Source organism: Cynocephalus volans, chromosome 9 (assembly GCF_027409185.1).
Source record: "Cynocephalus volans isolate mCynVol1 chromosome 9, mCynVol1.pri, whole genome shotgun sequence".
Lineage (NCBI taxonomy): Eukaryota > Metazoa > Chordata > Mammalia > Dermoptera > Cynocephalidae > Cynocephalus > Cynocephalus volans.
Genome location: NC_084468.1, coordinates 23,221,178 through 23,230,461, shown reverse-complemented (window position 1 = coordinate 23,230,461; position 9,284 = coordinate 23,221,178).

The following is a 9,284-nucleotide window of genomic DNA, read 5'->3' as shown; positions in this document are numbered from 1 at the left end:
ATAGGATTGACGAATATTTCTACCAAATAGCTTTTTAAAAAAGTACTTTTTTTTCTTGGAATAAGACATTCCAAACTGTTGTGATCTTAGTGATCTACTCAAAATGCTTTTCAGCAGACCTTCAGCAGATGTTGAGACCACACGTTTTTCCTCATGCATTTCAATAGATGTTTCTCTAAGGCACGGCAAATCTTTGTCAGTGATCAGCCTCAAGAATCAATCACTCCCCAGTCCCTAATTAAATCTTCAAGTTGGAAACTATGTAGTGAGATTCTCTATTCAAAATGCCAAGAGAAAGCATAAGCAGGCCTCATTTCTTGTTGTAACAATGCCAGTTTTCCATAATCTGACCTTCACTTGCCACCAGTGGACCAGAACCTTTCTTCAAAGCAGTGTATATATTTTTATAACCTAGATGCACAAGATGACGACAGAGGATTATCTTCGGTCATTAAAGTTGTTGGAACATTCTTTATTAGATGGAAAAAATAGCCCTGTGGTTAGTTATGATCCATGTTTGAAGCTAACTTGAGTTGTCTTTTGTTGTCACAAGGTGTGGACTCCAACTATAGAATTATAAGTACTTATGTTCTTTGGGACCAATATTTAAAAGTAGATTAGATACATGACTCACATTCTGCAGTCATATGTTGCAGTATAGTTGAGAGTTATGTGTGATCATAAAAAAATTCAAATGTTCTTACAAACAAGAAAACTATCTGTATTTTTTTTTCTGAGTAAGCTGTATTTCTTTTTCAAGGAAAGTTTACTGATACATTGGCTTCAGAATATATGCTCTCTTTTATTCTTCCATGATCTTTTTTGTTTGTTTTATAAGAAGAATTGATGCTGTTTTTAATCCACACATCCTTTTCTTCCAGAATATGAATAAATAAACGATCAGTTACAAGGACACTGGCATAGCCACAAGATGTCGATGTCAAAATAAATTTAGTTTCACAATAACGCTTTTAGTTTAAGCTTTTTCCCTTCAGCATAGAACGTACAGTGCTAAATTTCAAACAAAGAAGCAAAACTGTACGTGTAATTAAGAGTCTGACTTCGGTTTGGATGTTCGGCTGCTGACAATCTTCAAGCTTCCCACTGCCCTTTCCCTTTGGCCTCACATCTGGACAAGCTGGTAGAAAAGCCCAGGTGCATACCTGTTTGGCACCTGTGGGAAGCTGAAAGCATGCAAGGCCCAGTCTGTGCACAGGAACTCTCACCCCAGCCCCTCCCTGTAAACTGTGATTGAAAACCCTAAGCCAGTCTCCTCTCACTGCCGTCTCAAGCCTTTTTTGGACTTCCTTAGGGTCCTGCCCTTCTCTCCCTAGAAAGCTTCCTTATATGAGTAATAAAACTTGCCATAACCTCTTGGAGTGTGTGGCATCAGTTTTGACATCTGAACCAAATTTTGGGTGGGGGGAGTCCATCACTGCAGGGTGGTCATGACAGTACTGGAGCTTGTTCACTGACATTTAGAGGGGCTGAACTCTATAATCCTATTAAAAATGTTCAGTCTATACACATATTAGTAATTATACATGTGAGCAGAGGAAAAAAAGCCACAATGAAAAATTCTAAAACATTAACTGTGATTATCTCCAAGTAACAGGATATGGGTGTTTTCATGTTTCTCTGTATTTTCTAAAAGTTCTGCTATAAAGATACATATTATTTAAGCAAAAAGCAATGTAGCATGCAATAGAGTCTAAAATGTTCTGCTCTAAGTAAACAAAAGGAAATGCTCAAATCGTTTTGATTAGTTTTGTTAAATTTACCTAATCCTGAATTAAAATTTAAAAAAAAAACAAAAAACAAGCTCACATGATCTGTTCTTTCACTTGCAAAGAGAAAAAGGGAGGCATAGCGCATGAAGTTAAATTTCACTTTTTAGAGAAGTTTTAATCTAATCTTTGAAACTATTTGTATGAAAGTCAGCATGGGAAAACATTTCTGCTAAAAAAAATCCTTATCCTCAGGACTTAAAGGCTAAACTGAACTCATTCAAATTTAGAACCATTTAAAAATGTTAATTAAAAATGTATTAACATCAGCATCCTGTATGTGTGTGGGCCATTCCTGTCTTGCAGATTTTTACCCTAGGGACAGTAGGTCCTGTTCTGTAAATTTCCATCTAGATAGATTAAGGTGGGGAAGAGACAGAAACTATTATATGCCAGACAGTCATGACCTCCCTGTGGAAGAGGCTTTATTTCCACATCTTAGAGCTGAGGGAACTGATGTACAATGTTGCATAACTAGAAGGTTGCAGAGCTAATATTTTGAACCAGGTAATCTGACTTGAATGCCCCAACCCCTTTACCTCTGGAGAACCCTGATTCAGCCTGATTTAGAGAGGCTGAACAAATGATGATTTCACTAGAGCAGTAGTCCTCCAACTTGAGTCTGTGCCAGAATCACCTAGAGAGCCCATTAGAACAGATTGCTAGATACCACCACCAGAGATTTTGATTCAGCAGATCTGGGATGGGACCTGAGAATTATTTCTAACAGGTTCCCAGCTGATGCTGATGCTGCTTCCGAGGGAGCAACCATACTGAGAGCCAGTGGTGAGAGCAAGGACCTTAACTTTGGGGCTTTTCAAGGCAGACGTTTCATTCAACGCCTGGATCCCAGAGGCCTCAGGAGTTCATCTGATTTATTGGAAGCTTAAGGCTGTCAGAGGGCCTGTGTGGCACGCAGAACCTTCCAGTCTCATACATAGCCAATCTCCATACACTGGGTTGTTTCTCGACTTGTCAGGAACTTGCCTCCAGAGTTGTTCAGCTTCCTCTCTTGTCCTGTTTTGGCTAGTTACCTACTCCTTCACTAGGCCAATTAACCACTTATGAGCCAGGAAATTTCCTCCCTCTTCCAGCCCTCAAAAGCCTACATTTAAATAGTAGCCATAAGGGAGGTGTTGTTAGGCTGGGGAAAGTGAAGAGAGGAACTAAGTCTACTTATACTAGTCAAGGGAGACCATAGGCCTATCATTGCACTGTGGGTACCTGGCCACTTGCTAGCTGGGACAGTGGTCTTTGGGAGGTTGTTGAACCTCCTCATTTGAGAAATGAAGCTTTTTCTCAGCTTTCCTTTGGGGAACAATGGGGGTTAATTATTGTCTGATGCTCTCAGTAGAGAAAAAACCTGCTCAGTCTCTGAGCTACATGAACTCCTTTAGGTCCAGAGTGGCTTTCACTAAATGGTTAGAAACTGGCAGGGAATTAGAGTCTCAAGAATCTGGGTAAAAAGTGTTATTCCAGAGGGTAAACAGGTTATGTTCTGATAATCGGTTTTATCTGGCATGCGTAGCAGTGCTTAGAAAAATGTCAGTGAACAAGCCCCAAATAAAAGACATGGGGTGATGCCAATGTAGAAACTGAGATTTAAAGAATTCCCTACTTGGTTGCCTTCATGTTGGACATCCTGAGGTCTCAGTTTTTCCCTTCCCTTCCTGTTCTTTCCTGTCAAACCTAGAGAAAGTGAATTAGTTTGCTTTGCTGTAGAGGTTAACTTTTGGCCCAGTGGAATTCTGGGTAAATGTTCTACCATCTGAGAAATGGCCAGTTAAGGCTGTCAGGGGGATTCCTCAGCCTTGGCTCATCCAGAGGGAAGCTCTCAACCAGCCTTTACTTCATCATCAAGCATCCTGCTTTGCCACAGGTGAAGAAATTTGAGTCAAAACTCTGGGATGCAGCTGAACCCAGCAAGGACCTGCGTTAAACGTGGCAAATCCCCTACAACCTGCTCGTATTGCTACACAACTACACAAATTGCCGGGTTAGTGCAATAGCTATGCTAATTGTATTGTTAAAGCAATTCATACTAAGTTCCCATTTGTATTGTCAGGGCTAGGGCTCAGACCCTTCAAACCCATTGTACAGACTGGGTCACAAACCCCTCACATGCCAGGCTGGGTCGTAGACCCCTCACATACAGGTCCACAATAGGAAATTGGGAAAGATCCCGGGAGCCATGGCAGACACGAGCTCAGGAGGCAGCGGCAGCAGTTTACAGCAGCCTCCAGCAGCAGCAGCAGTGGCCTCTCGGTGGGGGTCGCACGGGCACTGGCAGCAACAGCTTGCAGCAACAGCCTCCAGCAGCAGTAGCAGCCTCCCTGTGGCCTCCTGGGGGCGGGGGGCACCGTGGATCAGAGCCGCTTGTCCTTTATACTTAAGTCCATAACCAGGATACTTGGGTGCACATGCACAATTACATTAGACAATAACCAAGGAACACCTGGGCACGCATGCATATTTACATCAAATGCCTGCCAAGATTCTGAACATCTGAGGGGCCCTGACCATTTTCCTGTATTTTCCCAACACTGCTGATGACAGTTGCTTGAGTCTTGCCAAGGGGAAAAATATGTAAATTATAAGCTGGAGTGAGAACAGTCATGCCAAGTCCTGCCAAGTTACAGTCAACAGACCAAATCTTGCATGTCATGAATGGTGCCTAAATGAAAAACAAATCAAGTTAAGTCATGCTGTGTCTTAGGCATGCATCTCCCCAGCCTTTCTTATCTCCTGGCTTGAGTTCCTCAGTGTTACAGCCTGAGACTTTGCAGTTTTGACTTAGTCCAAAACTCAAGTAAGAAGCCAGGGGACCAAGCAATGCCCCAGGGAGTGCTGGGAAGCCTGGACACAGGACTCCAGGGAAAAGTAAGAGGATAGACCAAGGAAAGAAAAGGTAGGCAGATGGTGAAGGCAGAGGCAGTGAGAGAGAAGTGTGTGCTTGCAAGAGCTCTTACCCTGGGGATGTGGGCAGCAGCCTGATCTTGACTGGCTCCCGTAGCTGGGTGGGGTGGGCCCACCGGGTGGGCCCACCCACCCAACCTAGCACTAGGTGTGAAGTAACCTGTAGGGACATACAAGAGCCTGTAGCACCACTCTCCTTCTCCCTTAGTTTCTTATTTTATCTCACTCAGAGTCAACAGGCCAGGACTAGAGAGGCTTGCCTTGATTCTGTACTATTTGTACTTATCAGTATTGTTGAAGGAGGCCCCAGTTGGTTCCATTTTACTCAAACTCCTTGGACCAGGAGCACCTTGCCATCTGGGAACTTGTTAGAAATGCAAAATCCCAGGCCCCACCCTAGATCTACTGAATCAACATCTGCAATTTTAGAAGCTCCCATATGATTCCTAAGAACATGAAGCAATGGTTCTTAAACTTGGCTATACTTTGGAATCACCTAGGGAACTAAAAAATACGCTGATGCTTGGGCTCCAATTTGATTGGCAGGAGTTGTGGCCTGGGTATCAGGATTTTAAAATGATTCCAAAGGATTCTGATATGCTGTAAAGTTTGAGAACCATGGCTAAAGTACCTTCAGATTTTTCTCATAGACTACTGATTCTCAAATTTTAATGAGCACAGGTTTCTCATCTCATTTAGTAGGTCTGGAGCAATTGAGATTCAGCAGTTGTAATGCACTCCCAGGTGATGTCAATGCAGCAGGTCCAAGGACCAGACTTCAAGAAGCAAGACTTTAAGGCATATGGGGGTGACCATTTGAAGGAAAAATTGTGAAATAAACACAGGAAAAATCCAACTGTGTGATACCTGGAACCAGGTGACAGGGTAATGTCAAGAAATACTTCAGGATTCAAAGTTGAGCAGACCTGGGTTCTAGGTCTCCCCCTACCAGGTGTGGAAGCTTGAACAAATTACATAATCTTCCTGATGATGTTTCCTCAGTTTAAAAATGAAGATAAGAAAGCCTAAAAGAGCTATGTAAAGCTCTAAGGTGACCAGCTGTCCTAAGGTTTTCTGTAAAAGAAAACAAAAACATAGAAATAGAACAAATTCTAAAAAATATAATTCAAGAAAACTTAAAAGAGGATTTGAAATTACATAGTAAAACAGCACATCATGAACCTCAGAATGTGAACATAAAACCACCAAGACATATTTTAGTTTATTACTTTGCTTAAGGAAAAAGAAAAAAAAAATCCTTATGAAATCTAGGGAAAAACATCAAGTGACTCATAAGGGAAAAATTAAATTATCATCTAATTTTTCCAGAAGAAAAGACAGTAACATTTAAGATGCTCAAATGTGAGCCAAGGATTTTATATCCAACTAAACTTACTTTCAAATAAAAAGGGTACATACAAGCTGTTATCAGCCTGTAAACTTTAGGGATTATTGTTCCTCCCATGAGCCCTTCTTGAGGAATATAGAAAACAAGCTTTACAAAACCAAAATGACTTGCAAGATATTCACATGAGTACTGGTGGTGAGTAGTCAATATAGTTATCTGTAGAACTAAGACTGCATAAGGTTTAAATAGAAGAGGGTATAGTATGTTTTGACCACATAGATATGGTACAACTACAAACAATGGTACAAGAATGGGGGAGCACATATGACAAAGACAGTTAAAAACTCTTGTGTTGGGGTGATAATCTTATTGTCTTCAGACTATGGCATGTGAATTGTTGGATAAAACGAATGACTAGAGAGATTTTATTCCATCACCTCTTATATCCTTGAGAACGATGACTATCAATATGGAGAAAAAGATATACATATACACACATACACACACACACGAAAGCACATTGTCTTACTTCCTACCATAAAGAACATGAGTCCCACTTATTCCCATACTAGTGAGACTCTTAGTCTTTTTATTCAACCTATAGCCCTAGCTGTACAATTAACAGCCAATAGTATAGCTGGCCATCTACTCATACATTTAAGTGGTGGAGCCTCATTAGTATTAACTAATAGATTTAGTAATATTATTAATACATAAACAATATATATTATAGAAGAGGTTAAGTAAAAACACAGTCTGTATTTGAATTGAAAATTATCTCTGAATGCCTAAGAAGACCAAGTAACAATGACCAACCTAATAGCAATTAATAACCCTAATAACCAGATGGTGGCCTTGAAATACTGTTTTCTGCTAAACAATACCAGGACTTCTTGGAGAATTGGCTGATTTCAGGTTTGGGGTGGAAAATGTACAAGATGGACTTGTCATACCAGACAGCAAGCAAACTTTCAATGATGATTAGAGTCATATCAAGAGAACTCAGAAGCCTCCTTGAAAGAGCTGTCACTGATGAAATATGGGACAACTTGAACTTTAATAAGGATTAAAAACTGAATGATATTTTATGGGACTGAAATCCATAAAATACCATGTTTAAATTTATGAGTTCCCAGTGACATTACAAAATAAATAAAATGACCACCTCTGAAGAATAAGTAACCAACTTATTGCTTTAATAGATGATAAAGGGAAAGAATCAAATATATTGTGGCTTTCCTATATGTTCTTGTCTTAGCCTGTTTTGTGATTCTATAATAGAATACCCGAGATCATATGATTCATGAAAAACAGAAATTTCTTGGCTCACAGTTTTGGAAGCTGGGAAGTCCAATATTACTGGCACCTGGCAAGGGCCTTCTTGCTGCATCTCCATAACAGAAGGGCAAAGAGAGGGAGCCCATGCCTGAAAGTCCTTTTATTAAGGCATTAAACTCATCCGTGAGGGTAGAGCCCTCATGGCCTAATCACTTTTTAAAGGCCCCACCTCCCAAAACTGTTACATTGGCAATTAAATTTCAATATGAATTTTGGAGAGGACAAACATTCAAACCATAGCAATACTGTACCAAATTATTCAAATGCAATTTACAAATTCACCATATTAACACACTAAAAGAGAGAAACGATATGATTATCTCAATAGATACAGAAGAGGTATTTTTACAAATGTCAACATCAATTACTAATGAAGACCCTCAACAAACTTGGAAGAGAAGGAAACTTCCCCAACCTAACAAAATCTCCTGCTCATACCATACTTAATGGAAAAGAGTAAATGCTACCCTCCTTAGATTAGGAAAAGGTGGGGATGTCCACTCTCACAACTTCTACTCAAAATTTTATTCTAAGTTTTAGCCAATGCAAAAAGATAAGAAAAAGAAATAAAAGGCATTGATGTTGGAAAGGAAGAAGTAAAACTGTCATTATTCACAGACAATATCATTTATGTAGAAATATTTGGGAAACTACATAAAAGCTTCAAGAACTAACAAGGAAGTTTAGGAAGATTTTAAGATACAAGATCAAAGTACAAAAATTAATTATATTTTTATGTAATAGCAACAAATAATCAGAAATCGAAATTAAACAATAGCATTTACAATAGCATTAAAAATATGAAACTTAGGGAAAACTCTGTCAAAAGATGTACATGACCCATAATCTGACAACAAAGGCAAAATACATACTGTGACTAATAAAGGGTGCTCTGTGTGTAGAAGGATGGCCAGCTAGGGAACCTGAGTCCATGACTCCAGCTCCCTTCCAAGCCTGCAACACACTGGCTGGGCCCCAAGTCTGAGGTGGGGAGGCCCGCTTCCTCCCTTGAGACCTGCCAGGTAAAGCCTTTGTCATTGCCCATGGTTGGTCCTGAAAAGTCACACACAGGTTTTTGGCCAGATGCAGAGAATCGAGAATAAACCAACACAACTTTTAAAAAAATCAGAGTTGGAAGGCTAAACCTACCTGATGTCAAATTTATAGGCATAAAGTAGTTCATTATACCTCCTGTAGTTATATTATCTCTCTCTTCTGATATGAGTAATTTTTTCCTTTATGCTTTCTCCCTGATCAGTCTGGATAGTGGTTTATAAATTATATTGATCTTGTCAAAGAATCAGCTTTTTGTTTTATTGATTTTCTCTGTTTTTGTGTTCTATTTCGTCAATTTCTGCTCTGATCTTTATTATTTCCTTTCTTCTTCTTCTTTTTTTTTTTTTTTTTTTAAAAAAAAAGATGACTGGTAAGGGGATCTTAACCCTTGACTTGGTGTTGTCAGCCCCACGCTCCCCCAAGTGAGCTAACCGGCCATCCCTACACAGGGATCCGAACCCACGGCCTTGGTGTTATCAACACCACACTCTCCCAAGTGAGCCACAGGCCAGCCCTTATATTTCCTCTCTTCTACTTACTTTTGGTTTCTCTCTCTTTTTTTTTTTTCCTCTTTTATTTTTTTAAAAAAATTGTGGTAAAAACACTTAACATGCTATCTACCTTCTTAAAATTTTAATTGTACAATACAGTATTTGTAACTATAAGCACGATGTTGTAAGGAGAGCTCTAGAACTTATTTATCTTGCATAACTGAAACGTTATACCCACTGAATAGCAACTCCAATTCAACATCCCTCAGCCCCTAAAATCACCATTCTGCTTCTGAGTTTGACTATTTTAGATATCTCATGTAAGTGTAATCATGCAGTATTTGCCCG